The sequence below is a fragment of the Poecilia reticulata genome, linkage group LG22 (genome assembly GCF_000633615.1).
Source record: "Poecilia reticulata strain Guanapo linkage group LG22, Guppy_female_1.0+MT, whole genome shotgun sequence".
NCBI classification, from domain to species: domain Eukaryota; kingdom Metazoa; phylum Chordata; class Actinopteri; order Cyprinodontiformes; family Poeciliidae; genus Poecilia; species Poecilia reticulata.
In genome coordinates, this window is record NC_024352.1 from 19,672,697 (window position 1) to 19,687,268 (window position 14,572).

Consider the following 14,572-nt stretch of genomic DNA (forward strand, 5'->3'; position numbering starts at 1 on the left):
GCACACTTTGGCATGCCCCTTTAAAATTTCTGCAGGAATTTTCTAGTTTTATCTAATCTGATTTCAGGGTTTTCTTGGATGCATCTCTTTAGATTTTTCTTGTTTTTTTCCTGGGAATAACCCGTTAAGAGGAGGATCAGGAACTCTCTGAAGCAGTGTTGTGGTCAAGACCACCTAACCCGAGACCAAGACAAGACCAAGACCAGAGCGTATCAAGACCCAGACAAGACCAAGACTTTTAGGGTCCGAGACCAAGACCGAGGGAAGTCGAGACCGAATCAAGACCAAGACCAGCGGCCTGCGCTAAATGACACGATAAAATGTGAAATATGATCAAAATTGCTTCTCAAATTGATCTGAAAGATCCATATTCCAATAAAAACACCTAGATATTAAATACTTAATAAATTTTACCAATATTAAAATGAAGTGCTTCCATCTTTGTGCTACAATCTGTGGTGGTCTCCTGCCATCCCTAAAAAGATAACACCCTGGGTGTTTGCCTATGTTGCTGTCAGAAACCATCACTGTCTCCACCATTAAACATAGCAATTGATTCAATGTCCTGACAGTAAATAATGCTCAACTATGTACACTAACCAAGAAGCAACAAAGAAGTAACTAAGCACAAGGTGCTCACCGTAACTGTTTTCACCCTCTCTCTGTCTACATGAAGCCAGGTAGTCTGACACCATGGCAGACATTACACATGCCACTTTGAACGAAAACAATCATAGAGCAATGTGCATGCTCTGCGGACTCTTTCGTTCTTGTGTTTTATTTATTTGTTAATTTAAAAAATATCAATGTACATGATTAAATAAAATAATGATAGCTACTGCAGTGTACGCAAAGCATTACAAGAACAAAGAACGGCTCTCAGTGACACTCCACTCCTATTTTCTAAGTAAAGAGCCAATCAGAAGAATCGGACTGTTCCTTAATGTCACATCACTATATTGCAGACTTTTGGACACAGCGTTGTTCCATATATGCATAAGTCAGTCAACACCTCCGCACAATAATTAAGTGCAGTGAGTGACAACTTTTTTTTCCCATCACAATGCTTATGTGTCTCTATTCAGCTAGCTTTGCTAGCAACAAGTCAACGGCGCTTACCTTTCTTTGAGCTTCTTTTCTAAGTGACGAAAAAAGTTAGACGTAGTCCTCAGTGTCTGTGAAAACGAAGCGCTGCTGAGTTAGCTGTGGCCATCGGATTTCTTATGATTTATGCAGCGTAATTCTATTTCTGACGATTAGACAGATCTTCTGCCGCTCATTGGAAACCACTGCGCATGTCTCGGAGCGCCGCGTGCGAGTGAAAGGTGGGGAAGCGGAGGGGGAGTAACAGAAACACCTTATTGCTTGGATTTTAATCGTTGCGTTTTGCATTCACTGAAAACAAAGATGTTACCAAATAAACTGGATAGTATGCTATACGCAGTGGTGGGAAGTAACGAAGTACAAGTACTTCATTACTGTACTTAAGTACATGTTTTGTGTATCTGTACTTTACTTAAGTAGATTTAATAATGGGTACTTTCTACATTTTACAGTAAGTATCTGTACTTTCTACTTCACTACATTTCTACAAAACTGTCGCGTTACTGGTTACATCCAAGTCGCATTGCGCTTTTTTGTGGAGCCGTAAAATTCAAGCAATAACGTGACTTACCTGTCTGTTGTCACCCATCGCCTCCCCCTTTACTCGCGCGTGGAGCTCGAAGACATGCGCAGTTGTTTCCTCTGAGCAGGAGGCGATGTCTGTCTAATCGTCAGTAATATAATAGCGCTGCATAAATTGATATGGCGACATGTAAAATCAGCAGCGCTTCGCTTTCACGGTGGGGACTTCGTCCAACTTTTAGCATCACTTGGAAGGAAAGCTTAAAGAAAGGTAAGCTCCGTGGACGTGATGCTAGCAAAGCTAGCTGTACAGAGACGCATATGTTGCATCTGTGATGAAAAAAAAGTTGTCACTCATGCCCTGAATTATTGTGTGAAGGTGTTGACTGAGGTGTCGCATATGTGGGACAACGCTGTGACCAAAGTCTGCATTGATATGACATTCAGGAACGATCCGATTCTTCTGGACGGATCTTTACTGATTAAATTTATTTAAGCTCTAAGTATTTAATGTCTAGGTGTTTTATGGGAATGTGGATCTTTCAGATCAATTTGAGAAGCAATTTTGATAGGTAAAACTTAATTTTTTTGTGTCACATAGCGCGGGGTGCTGGTCTTGACTTGGTCTTGGGTAGGTGGTCTTGACTACAACACTGCTACTGGCTCCTTGGTTGCATGTCCTCCCCCACCCACCTTCTTTTCATCCCTTTTCTGTTGGATTTCTTTAAAAATAAATGCCACTAGTGGCAAAGAAAAGTGAAGTTCGTGTTATGTTAGGACAGGAGACAAGATGCTTCCATCCCTGAAATTATGATGCATAGAATCACATATATAAGTCTAAACTATGTTAGAGTAAACAAAATAAAAACATGCTTTATCTGTGGCATTGCTCATTAAAATGGCACATTTCTAATGTATTAAAATTAAATACGATCGGTTCACTTAATGATATTGCATTAGCAATTCAGCAAGTACTTTTACTTTTAATACTTAGGTATTTTTAAAAGCCAGTACTTTTTTACTTTTACTTAAGTACAAATGTTAATGTGGTAGTTTTACTTTTACTTGAGTACATTTTTGTCTGTGTATTTGTACTTTTACTTAAGTAAATTTTTTGAGTACTTTCTCCGCCACTGACTATACGTTTAGTGATATTTTCACAGTTGCGGTTTTGACTGGTCTTGAGACAAGACCAAGACCAAATGCGGTCGAGTCCGACCAAGACCGATTTCGAGTACTACAACACTGCTCTGAAGGAACTAGAGTGCTGTGAAAATGTATTTACACACTTCTTCTCTATATGGTTGTTACATTTAAATTTTAAGATCACCAAAAAAATGTCAGTTTCAAATTTGAGTAAGCCTCAATACAGAAAGGTTTTTTGATGCTTTAATTAATTAAGGGAAAAAAAACAGTTTAAACCAGCCGGGCCCTATTTGAAAAAGTAATTGTGCCACCATTCATGGGAATGACTTCCATCATGTGTTTGAGATAACTGGCTCTGTGTTTTTTGCATTTCTGTAGATTAATTTTGAGCCACTCATCTTTGCAGAAGATTGGAGACTAAATTTTGACTCTGCCACGCCACACAATTATTTTACTCATTGTGCTTTTCTTTTCCTGAGCCTTTCAGAGGTGAACTTGCTGGTATATTTCAGACCATTGTCCTTAGGCATTACCCAAATGTGGTTGAGCCTGAGGTCCTGTAATGATAGTTGGACAATCTCCTGTAGGATTTTTTATCTAGAGAGCATAAATCACGGTTCCATATCTTACTGAAAACTGTTTCAATGTGAAGACACCAAGCAGCTCCTGACCATAATATTATCCTGAAACACTTGCAAGTTTTTGAGATGTTGAACTCTCACCCAAGGATGCAGTTTTTACCCTGTATCTTTCTTTCTTTTATTTTCTTTTTTTTTTTTTGAAATCCTGACACTGCTTGGGATTCGGGAGCTCTGTTGTGCTTTAGTTCTTCTATGACCTCATGGATGAGTTGATGGGCTCTTGAAGAAACATTGGAAGTCCAGCCTTTCCATGGAAGATTCACCACTGTTCCTTGTTTTGTCCATTTGTGGATAACGACTCTCACCATAGTCTGCTGGAGTCTCAAATGCTTGGACATTTCTTTATAACTCTTTCCAGTCTGAATAATCCCAATTAGTTTATGAAGATGAGGTCATGGTGTGTTGTCTTTTGAGATCTTTTGGCTTTTCCTTGTTGTCCAACAGATTCTTACAGGTTGGGCAGTAGGTTGGTTTTTATGATGAAAAGCACTTTGAACTGTCATGTTGCTGAAAATAAAATTGGATTGATTAATTAGGCCTGAGTGTTGCTGGTAAAACAAAAACAAAAATGTGGCTAATGAATTTTTGTAATTAAATATTTGGTGATTGTACAAGCAGTCGTAATATTATCACAGAGAGCCAAGTTTCTTCATTTTCACCTATTAATTAAAATGACCACAGGAAAGGAGATATTTGTATATATTCCTTGAGGACTGGAAACAGTATCACACCTCAAGAAAAGTTACAAATGGACTTTAGATAAACACATGGAAAAGGATAACTGATAAACCTAAGAGAATTGCTTTTCTTCTGAATATACTGTAGTTTTAACAACAGCAAAGGCTACTTTAGGAGTTCAGCTCCAAGTAGCCCATTTTTACTTCACATCCATGAATCAGAATAATCCCGTTCAGAGATCTTGATATATTACTTTCTAGTGATATTCCTGTTACTTTTGGTGCACCATAAAGTGTTCCCAGGCTGGAAGACATGCACAGTCTCTCCAGTGAGTTCTCAGTTTGAGCCATCCCTCTGTCTGTTTTTGTAGAAAGGTGCAAGGAAAGATACTGATTTCATTTCAAAATTACTTTATTGATTCCAGAGTGCAGCTGGGTCCTAAACCCTAAAAGAAAACTCCTTTTTATACCTAAATGAAGGCAGCGACATGTTTCCTTCATTTAAAAGATTGCTAAACTTGTGAACAGATGGGGTGCATCAGTTTTATTTTTAACAGAAAATAAATGGTAGTTTTATCTAACCTTCTATGTCCTTGGTACATTTAAAAGAATTTCAGCAGGTTTATTACTTCAGGTTTTTGTAACAAAAGACTTTGTAGTTTTTGTATTTTACCTCATGCTAGATCTGTTAATATTTTTCTTCAATTCATGCAAGGTGAAACAGTGATTCACAATTCTTTGCCAGTCTTGATTTACTAATCATCACTTTGACTCTGGTGCACGAATACATGTTGGAAATGAGCTACAGTCAGTTTCAGCTCACGGAGGCTTAAAGAGTCTCAGTGACGAGTTCTAGCAGCTACTGCCCGGCCCAGCCACGAAACCAGGATTCATTAATTCATCCTGCTGCAATTGTGTGGGCTTCTAACGCTGTTTAAATTCACATTTGCACCTACTAAGGCTGTGATATCACAGTAGTTTCTGCACGTCTAACACCACTGCTGCCGTGCGAGTTGGAACAAACCGTGAGTGAAACTGAAGTGTTTGTCAGAAGATGTTCAGATAGGAAGAGTTGGGTTTAAATCCGATTCTGTTCTGTAACACAAATCTGTTAAAGTGGTTCGTACTGGGAAGAAATCCAGTTTGTAAATATTGTATTACGCATTGCTACAAAATATTATAGCAGTCTGTATTGAGCTGCATGTGTGTGCTTTCTTTTTGGGGTGGGGGGGTTCCAATTCTAGTGGAGCATAATTAAAGGACGTAGGTCAGCATTTTTACTTTTTACCTTTTCTCTTCAGTTGTCTGTTCAGTTTGACTCAGTAATGTTCAATAGAGATCAGAAACACACTAAAAAGAAAAAAGCAAAGAAACTAGCACATGATGGCCTAGAGACTAGGCCAAGACTGACTGGTTAGGTCTGGATCTCTTTTAAGTTGTTAAATTTAATTTGTCTCATAATTCAGGAGAAAAAAAAATTTCCAACAGTTTTTGATGGGTGAGAAGAAATGAGCTCTTCCTACCTGTGTTTACTTGTACGCAGCTAAACTGTTTGTTTACTCCAAATGGGATCTTCACACCTAAATTGCTCATGCCATCCTTTTTCTGTCACCATCTGACATATCCTCATTAAAGTAGCATAATTTTCTTTATGAAAACAATCTGTTCTGTCAATACTATAAGACCCTGCCAAACGGTCTGTTTCCAGAGCTCAGAGCCATATAAGGTAGTGCTTCGCTGTTTTAACAGGTGATTCAAAATGTTTTTTTGTTTTATTTTAAACAGGTTTTAAGATAATTTTCCCAAGATCAATTTATTTATTTCTTCCACGATTTGTTCGTTTTCTGGCTCTTAAATATGGTGATATATCCTCTGTGATGGAAAAAATGAATGTGAAGAAATATGACTTGCCAAATAGCACTTAAAAGTTTTTTTTTTTTGCTTTAGCACCCTTTAATTTATGCTTGGCTTCTCATGCACTTATTTGGTGGTTACACCTCATCACTTGTTCAGCCGAAGGTCAGCAGGGAAAGAGGTGGAAGGTTCAGTCCCTGGTCTCGCCGTGATTTAACTTTTTTTGGCCGTCTCAGGTTATGCATGTCTAAAATTAGAGGTCTAATAATCCTCTAATAAGCTCACTTCACTTTTAGACCTAATATGTCTGGATTTGAGGCTACGTCTGCAGTTAATTCAGATCCCATTTCCACCAAACAAAACTCAGCAGGTAAGATATGTTCAAGGAGAGTTTGAGAGAATTTGTTTCAGTTCATTCCTCATTTAGGAAAATGAGTACAATACAAAAAAAAAAAAATATGTGGACAAGTAGTCTTTTTTTGTTTTGTTTTCGCTCTTCCTTATTTTCACTAATAACTTTACAGATAAATCCTTTAACATATGGACAAAGGACAAAACAGCTCACTCAGCGATCCCTGAGGACACGTCTCATGTCATTTTGAGACAAATCAAGCGCTCTCGTCCCTGACACTGACGCGACCCCGGTGGACAGGGCCTGTACCAGTCGTGAGGCACAAGTGGACTTGGCAGTTAGTGAACAGATTACAGGCGGGTTTTCAGATCATTGTCAGGTCTCTGCTGGTCTAAGTCATCAGACATGGTGTGCTGTCAGAAGAGAGGGCAGCTGGGGAGGTAAAATAACAGTGATGCAGCGTGATGTTTGCCTAAGAGTGATGAAATGTGGCACCCTGTGGGGGGTACAGGACTTAAGAAAAAGACATGAGCATGCAAAATGTGTTTTAGGCTTGCAAAGGCATGTGCATACAAACATTTCAGTGTGAAAAGCTAAAGAGTCTGGGAATACATTGCAACTCTCTGTCTAATCTCAGGTCTCAGATGTCTTGTTGTCACCAGTTTCACATATTTAATTCATTAATATTTTTATTTTCAGAGATGTGTGTGTGTGTGTTTCAGAGATGTGTGTGATATGTATTTCAATACATATCACTGTTTTTGTCATTAAAATATTTTGGACAGTTTTGCGACCCGTTTATCATTTAATCCACACCATATGAAGATTTTTATTTTTTGCTAGTGCTCAGGAAAATAAATATCATCCAGGGGGATTTAGTGTGTTCTTGTTGTTTTGGCTGCTGTGTGAAATGATGAAATATCCTCTGGCAGAAAACCTCATCCAAGATGCTTTAGGAGGCTTGCATCTGAAAAAAAAAAAAAAAAATCGATCCAATCAGCACATGGCCAATAGAAAACTTGTTAGCTGCTAATCAAAATTACATTAACTCAGGATCAAATTCCCACTTTTACAGCTTAAAAGTAGAATGTATGAAATAAACTTGAATGCCTTCTACACATTTCCTCTCGACATTTTGAAAGTGTGCTGTGTTTTCAGAGCGAGTCGTGGGTTTTGCGTTCACCCACCCAGTTGGTGCTATCGATCAGGACAGAGGAGTGATGGGTCGAGCGCCGCTGTGGGATTAGGATTTATGAGAAGCGGTGCGGACCCCTCTTCATCTCTGCATGGAGAAGATATCAAGGTGTCAGAGGAAGATATCAAGGTGTCAGGATTTGCTCAGACACAGGAGGTTAGGGGCTGGGGGGGCAACCAGGCATGAGTAGTTCTAAGGCTCTGAATAGAAACTCATGTCCTTTTGTTTTTTTAAGTTTAGAAATGTGTGAACATCCACATTTACCTTTTGTTTATCAAAGGGTAAGGAAAAATTACGTTTTGATCAACTTTATTAAAACATCTTCATTTTACCGCAAACACTTAATTGGAGGCAGCGGAAATGGAATAAAGCCACTACTGTAGATAGTCAAACTGTTTTTTATAATGTCTAATTAGGACTTAATTTTGACAGATATTTAGTAACTTGAATATATTCTTACCAAAAAGAAACGTTTTAAAAGAAAACCTTTTCTATAAAGAACTTGACAGTCTCAGATTTACACACAGAAGAGAAACGGTTCAAGTCAAAGCTACCAGTGTGATAATCGCAGCCTCACATGTCACTGCAGCTCTGCTTGCTCGGAATAAAAATGCCGTGCTTGACCACCTGATCAAATGAAGCCCCATTAACCTCCTGTTTAATGTCTCTGTCTGTCTGCTCAGACTGGAAAGTGGAAACCAGAGAAGTCAAACCAGAACATGCAGACTGAGAGCCACTTTTCTCCTTGTTTTAACAACTTCAGCAGGCATTTGTCACCCATACGAACTATAGAATTTCACGTTGTCAATGCATGGTCTTCCACAGTGCTTAATTTGTAATTCAAACAGCGGTCCATGTGAGACGAGGATTAACTGGTCAACACGGACACCGGAACTCACAAGCAACAAAATGCTTAGGTTTACATGCTGCTCTAACTTTTAGGAAAGTAGGAAACTCTGAAAGTCCTAGTTTCAGATCCTGGTTCATTTTTCTTCAATTATGGACACTTTCAGTTGTAAATGTAATGCAATAACATCTCTGATCCTTCCTCAAATCGCCAAATTCTCAAGTAATAAGGGTCTGTAGGCATTTTAATTTCTTTGTGAAACATCAGCGAAAATGTAATTGAGTAATTCAAAATGACAAAGAAAGTTCCTTTTCTGGAATAGACATATTGGCATCTCATTCAGGAGACCGTCCAATGTGAAATCATGCTGGTAAGTAGCAATGGACTGTGGGCTGAATGATCTTCAAGAGACCACATTCGTGTGACCTCACCACTGATAGCAGGCATAGTTGGGACTACTGAAACTTTGACTGGATAGCAGTCATTTTGGGTTGCTATCCAGTTGGTAGATGTTGAAACTTGGTTTAAAGACAGACGTTTTAAACTTTTTGCTCTTCATTTGCTGTGGGAGTGATATCAGCAGGGCTTTTCTCCAGCTTCTGTCCCAGAGCCAAATTGTTAAACTTTGCTTTCAACAAACTGTCTACATGATTAATGTTTTACACTTTGCTTTGCATGAGCAGCAAACTACAAACTCACTTCATCCGCTAACTAAGAAACGTAGTCACCCTAAGGGACATCTGATTGACACAAATGTGTATTGATTGATTCCACCAGTGAGTAGTGGAGTAGAACAGGGAAATGGGTGGCAGCAGTCATGGGTGCCAATGTGATTGGGCCCTTCAGAAAGTCACAGGAAATCTGTTTGGCACACAGGAAAGATTCTGTGCTAAATTAGTCTTACAGAAGTCTCAGCACTAATTTGTTAAACTTCAAGGATTCTGGTAATAACCGTAAACTAAACAGTTTTCCCTTCATTTGACTGCTACACATTTAAATCACTTAAGACACTGGTAACAGTATAAACAACCAATCTCTCAAATAATATTTGGACTAACTTGATTTGTCCTTGTGATTGTTTCTTCCAGAATCTTGATTTGTAGTGATTTGTCTCTGTCTACCTGTATGGGAGAGAGCTGGGGTTGGCATGGAAACAAGGAAAAGGATGCTGGTTGGTTTGGCAACAGTGAAAGCCCTGATGGGTGGAAGACAGCAGATGATTAGCATCTGTATTCTTATTGATCTTCACATCACTGGTTTTTGCTGTATTAGAGCATTTTTTTGATATTTGGTCGGACCACAGGATTCAGGAAGGCAACGTGTGCTCTGTTTACTATGTTATCATTTATGGTAAAACCAAATCAGCCGGTCACGTCAATCCAAGCTTTATTTCTTGTGTTGTTTCAAGAGCCCCGCATGGTTGAACTGACATGTCAAAATCGGTTCTCATTATCGCAGTTGTGTGATGAAAATTGTCATTTTGTTCTGAGCTTCATGTCATCCACTCCTTCTTTTCACAACCTTTCCAATGAGCATTTTGTCCCCCTCTGCATGCAAAACAATTGTGTGACTGGCCTGAATGTTGTGGGTGTGTTTATGTAGGAAATATAAATGGACACAATGGTGTGATAAACCTACTGACAGGCTGGCACCTACAAACCGACTTCCAGAAGTCGGTTTTATCATCTATAGAATAGGATGGATAATTTACGGAGTCGTTGTCAGAGGCAGTGAGGAATTGCGAACTGTTGAACCAAAACACCAAACTACCCATGCTTTCTGTTGTTTTTTGGCTTCCAGTAACATGTAGAAAAAGAGATTTTCCAGCTTTTTGCATTCAGCTTTTTGCATTCAGCTTTTTGCCAGGCAGTGTATGTTCCAGAGCTGCCAACCCCTAGTTATTACTTTGATATGTCAGGAGTTCATAGTTGTATTTGCCTGACTTGTGATCGGGATGTGTTTTATATCATGTGCCCTGGTTCTGCTGTGGCTTCAGTATTTTTCTGATTAGAAAGTGATGTTGCCTTTCCTCCTACCTCACTTTGTAATCCCTTTTCTGATGTTTGCTCAGTTTCTGCCAAAGATGGTTATAGATAAGGAGGAATTAGGTCAAACCGCAGCACACTGCAGTGAGGTTATTGCAGCACAAGACCCTTTGCCGCATTAAGATGAAAATATAAGGGTAAGTCAGACCCACAGGATGAAAGATATGGAACAAGTGTAATAGTGTTACAGAGACATACTTTCACAGGTTAGGTAAATGTGTAAAAGGAAGCAAAGCTTCAACATTTGGTCATCTAGGTTTGGTGCCCACGAGCATCAGGTCAGTGATGCTTCCTCACCGCAGTGAGGAAGCATCTCCTCTCCCTGCTTCTAGGCTGTAAGTACTCAGTATTCGGTTCACGTTTAGGCTATCACTCAGCCTCCGAAACACCAAGGTGCCACCTTGATGATGGACAAGTGGGTGCTGAGGGGAACAGCTGCTTCTAATAATAGTTCCATCCCCAAAGAGACTGTAAACCCACCCTCGCATAACACAAGCAGGTCGCTCTGCTTCATATTCTGTGTTCTCAGCTTTATGAGGCAGCACTTTCCCGCTGCTGCCTCATGAGACGTAATGTCATCTCTAGTTTATTATTGCAACTAACAGTTCCAGTGGCTGGCTGAATGACTAATTCTTGTTTTATTACTTCTATTAAGCCGGATGTTTGGATGTAACATTCTGCTGGTGTACACTGGATCCCAGTGCTGAGACTGGTCAGGATTTACAAGCTCATATTTGCGGAGTTTGACAGTATTGAAGACTACCTCTGCAGGAGTCAGATGGCATTTGACACACATTAATTTAAAAGTGCAGAATGTTCTCACTGCAGGAAGTGTTCTTGTGCAGGCAAATTAAAATCTGAATCAAAAGCAAAGTTAGTAAAAACACGGTGACAAAAATGAAACTGAAATAAAACCTTTTAAAAGTTTCATTTTAGATTGACACCACATCAGTTTGGATGGATCTAACCAGACTTAAAGCAGCAATGCAACCTCTGTAGAAGTCTGGTTCTTGGTGGTGGTAAAAATAATTTCTAAAGAATGTTACCATCACATTTTTTCACCTCATGGCCATCTCTATTTCTAAAAAATGATAGGAAAACCAATTTAGTTCTTCCACAAAATATTGGTTCAGGCCTTGACTTTCAGTCCTTTCTAAATTACTTGGAGCTCAGAGTTGGGTAGCTAAATAAAATCCTTCGCAAAGGATTTCATTTATTAACTGGAGTAAAACTGAGTACAAACAAATCCATCCAAAGGTCACAAAAAACTATGAAAGACTTTTGAAAAGCATAGAGAATGACTGATCAAGAGCAATTATCCTCATCTGTCTACTTGTCCAGAATTTCACACTTCAAACCTTTTGATGTCGCTTTATGAATAATACAATGTTCTTTTATTTTTTTATTTGAACTTGCAATTAAAGTTTATTTCAAAATGACGACAAAGTAGAAAGCTTTAAAAACTACACACTAGTTCAGTAGAGTAGCTTACCTCATTCTCCCTTTGTATTGTCATTTGTTACATTCCGGTTTTCTATGTTTGTTCACTTTTTCTTTTTTTTTTTTTACCTTTTCACTATGTGTATTTGACATGTTTTTATCACCTGCTTTCACAAAACTGGCTGACGATTTTCTTTTGATTGAATCTTCTGCTGCTGAGAAAAATAAGGACATTCAGCTGACTCATCATACTATATGACTTGCTTCTGATTAAAATTTTGTTTTATCTTTGCGGCTATGTAGTTTAAATCTGCAAATCTGTTTGTTCTACAGCCTGCAATCTCCCTACAGTCTCTGTGTTCTAGTTAAAGTATTTATCAGGCCAAAGCAGTTGCAGTGGTTGCCTTATTTTTTGCTGTAGCCACGCTCATCTTGGTGTTGAACGGTGACCTCTGAAGGTACAGATGGCCCTCAAACACACACATGCATTTTTTTTCTTCTTCAGAAAGTTAGTTTCCCTCGAGCTTCCTGAGAAATGCACACATAAGCATCTTGGCAAAGTGCAACGGATGCTGAAAACGCTGAATAGCTGTGAGAAGAATCTTAACGGCTGCTCTTCTCTCAGATTAGATCAACCGAAACCTGGTGATTTTTCCTCTAAATGCTACCAGCTCTCAGCTGAGACATTTTGATTAGTTGTTTGTTGAAACATTTTAGATGGTCTGAATGCCTGTACTATCACAGGAAATCTAATTACTTGACCTTATCTAACATGGACCACTGATGTTCTAAAGAAAGATTCATCCATCCAGCCATACATCTTCTTCCGCTTATCCGGAGTCGGGTTGCGGGCGTCCGGTAAAGTAAGATTGTTGACTTTTAAATCAACCAAGGAGCAAAGTCGTGCTACCAGACGCATGTGCAGGTGCTACTGGAGAGACTGGGCTCCAGACTTGGCTTTGGGGGATGTGGTTATGTTGCTGGGTGAGGTGTCAGGTGCCCTGCATCTTTTTGTGCCTCTTTGGCGCCGGGACTGTTTCGCTGCAGACCTACCACTGTGTCTGAAGTTTTTTTGCTCAGGGATGCTGCACGTTTGGGGGTCAAAACTGCATCCTGGTGCACTCTGGCACATGGCGGAAATCAGCTAGAGCTAAAATACAGACAGTGGAGATGCAAACACAAAAAAGCCAGACAGTATTGCAGTGTGGCTAGTTAATTTGTTTGTGATTTAACATTTTGTTAAATGTACATTTTGTTAAATCACATAGGCCTGACTTGGTTTGGGATAGCTTTTATACCCTCAAAATACCTAGGATACCTTGAAGGGTGTCTCTTATGGAAAGGATGTCTGACTTTTCCTCTTACCTCCATTGCACACAAGTAGAAGATAATATATGGTCGGATGTGAAACATTAGATTTGCCTGTTACGTAAACATGCCTTAAAGAAGTCTAAAAATCTTAACCTGTTGTTAAATCAGATTTTATGACTCTAGCCTCTTCCTTTCATGACATCACTTCCCTGGCTTCCTCATTTGTTCCAGTCAGCAGCTAATTCAAATGCTCGAGCACCTCGTGGATTCAAAGCCCTAACAAAATGCAATTTGAAGGGTTAGAATTACATAAAAGGAGGAAGCGCACAGGACTCCACCAGCATTTTAATGGACCCGGCTGGAAAGTGAGAACATGAGTGGAGTGCCTTCCCGATGTTAATATGTTAACCCTGAAAGCAAGAGACAGCAGTGAAACACGTGTTCCCCGAGGCTCAGACATCAACTCTGAGCAGCAAAAAAAAAAAAAAAAAAGAAAAAGACAGATGATTCATCCCGTTTAGGCTTCTTCTGGAAGTCCTACCGTTGAGTGTTTTATGTATCAGATGTCTTAATCTGGTCCAGTCCATGCTAGATTTCCAACTTCATGCAAATGTTTATAATGAGAGATCTTGGCTCTCACAGGGGAAAACTGCATTGTTTGTGTCTTTGAATGCTTTTTGACAACTCTTATGTAAAATGAGTTCATCTGACGTTAAATGTAGACTAAGCTCAGTGATGCTTTAAAAACAAGAAATCGTCCCAAGTTATTTTTATTCACATCGAAACAATTACATTTAGAACACCATCATGACTCTCCTATTGCATTATTCCACCATTCCTGACTGACTCATAGTAAGGAATGACTGGTGCAGCGGTTGCAGAGTTGAGGCTGATGCAGGAACGGGAGCCTCTGAGGAGCAGGTGAAGCTGGGAGTCCCAACTGCCTGAGTCTCAGAACTGGAGCATGGAGGCCAGTGACTTTCCCCACTGCTTAATAAGAGCTGACATCACACAACATAACTCGCTTCTGCAGTCTGTTCTGCTGCTGGAGCACGTTGTGTTTTTTATGAGGGAGGAACAGTAGGAGCTGAATGGTTTGGATCCCACATTGTGTGTTAGTTGCACAAATAACCCACACAGCAGTTTCATTAATTAAATACTCAGGTTAGTAAACCTTAATCCTTCCATGTGAACTTTGACACAGTTCAGACTAGAAGAGGAAATCAATCCATGATCTTTTCATCTGGCATAAGGCAAATTATTTTAAACATTTATCTGGAGATGTCAGAAATATTCAGAGAAGAGCTGAAAAATGCCTGGCAAAGTTTTCACAGATTACGTCTGTGTCATTTTGAGTTTTATTCAGTTAGAAGTAAACATAAGAATCAAGAGTAAAACAGAGATCAAAGCACACAGTTTCTCACCAGCTGGAAAAGCT

The 14,572-nt window shown here is 39.4% G+C and overlaps 1 protein-coding gene across 1 annotated transcript in view; it reads left to right on the top strand.

Annotated features, from left to right (window-relative positions):
• Positions 1-14,572, top strand: part of gabrb1 (gamma-aminobutyric acid type A receptor subunit beta1) — a 40,244-nt gene that overhangs the window by 5,234 nt on the left and 20,438 nt on the right. The window lies entirely within an intron of this gene.